This window comes from Coffea eugenioides, chromosome 6, assembly GCF_003713205.1.
Source record: "Coffea eugenioides isolate CCC68of chromosome 6, Ceug_1.0, whole genome shotgun sequence".
NCBI classification, from domain to species: Eukaryota; Viridiplantae; Streptophyta; class Magnoliopsida; order Gentianales; family Rubiaceae; genus Coffea; species Coffea eugenioides.
This window is the reverse complement of record NC_040040.1, coordinates 25,410,649-25,412,277: the sequence shown is the minus strand read 5'-3', so window position 1 is coordinate 25,412,277 and position 1,629 is coordinate 25,410,649.

Sequence of the window (1,629 nt, the reverse complement as noted above, 5' to 3'; positions counted from 1 at the left end):
TGATGATGAGGTTGACGATTCCGCTTCTTCCGCTGCTTCTGGCTCTCGCCCTTCTTGTAAAAACAGAAAATCTTGAAATTGGAGTACAGGGACTTTAGTCTTGATGGCAACGGCGACGACATGAACGGGAATGGGGACGAGGGATGGGCAGGTGCTCTCATCGAAAATGAAGATGTAATTGTTGGAATCGTCGGCAGAATGATGTTGGTGGTCAGGGGGTGGATTGTAGACTCCCAGATGGGCGAGTGCTCCCATGGCCAACAACTTGAGATGGCTCCATAGGTTTAGAATCAATGCTCCAGTCAGGGCTGTCGGTAATCTGATGATGAGTAACGGCAGTGGGGGAAAGGGAATTATACCACTCGTAATTCAGTGGAGTTATGTTTGAGGTGGGAAGCTGGAAAAAATGGGTTTCCTTTTATCATTTCTGAGTTCGGGGTGGGGTTGGGGGCAGGGGAGAACTGAAAAGAGCAAAACAGTTGCCACCGTGAGTGTGTGTGTGTTTAATACTTGCTTTGGCATTTGATTCAAAGTTCCAAGGGAAAGCTTTCAAGCTTACGTTTCTGGATATACATTGGATTGTCAATTCTACTAATTAAGCAGGCCACGGGTTAGACGAGAGTATTTGACCTGCTGCCGGTAACTCAGCCGGTTCAAAAGGTAATTTCCACTTTAGTTATGAAAGTTAGGGTGTTTATGTGGAAGTTTTTAAATAATAGGGGGTAAGGTGTCTTTTCGCAAAAGCACAAGGGGGTTTCTTATATTTTACCCATAAATTAAACTAAAAGAGCTATGTGTTTATCTTTTGCAATCTCTTACTTTGTCTGTTTCTCTATAAAGTATATTTTGCAAGTATGCAGGCATAGATAATTTAATCATAGATTTACATAATTTCCCATGATTTTCATGTATCATTTAAGAACAGGACACTTTTGTGTTGTGGTCTTCATGCATTAATCTTTGTTTCTTGAGGGCTTGACGCCACATAATACAGAGTTCTATGATTAAGCTTTGGAAATTTGGTATTAAAGTCCTATCCATAACAAGTTTGACATTTTTTTGTGAAATAAAATGCCTCCTATGTCGAAATTAGTTACTCACGAGAAAGAGAGAGAGAGAGAGGTAAGGTAGTTTTAATGTAAGCTTTCAATTTAGAAAAATTGGGAATTGACTTGAGTTTTGTTAACCACGTAACTATGAGGTTTTTTATTGGACTCAAATATAGGTTATATAGCAAAATCTTTTGACAGGTATTTATACCATATCTTAATGTGACGGCCCTACCTCCCCCTAGAGCGTTCCCCAGGGTTTGGCGGGTCGCCTGCCCATCTCTCGTCAGGACTCATTCACTCATAGATCAAGAAAAATAACGTACATCCATAGAAAATAAATAGTACATCCACTTCAACTTAATATATACATTGATGCTCAAATCCAGATACAAAGCTTCTATACGCCAAGTTACTTTCAAGTGTTTACAATTCAAGTACAAAGAACCATTGTCGGGTGCTAGCGCGAGTACAATTTCAAAATTTAAAACAATTGGACTACGCTAATCTGTACACGCCTCACGCCTCGCTCGTACCTCCTGTAAGGAAAACAAATGACGTGGAATGAGCTAAAATCCCA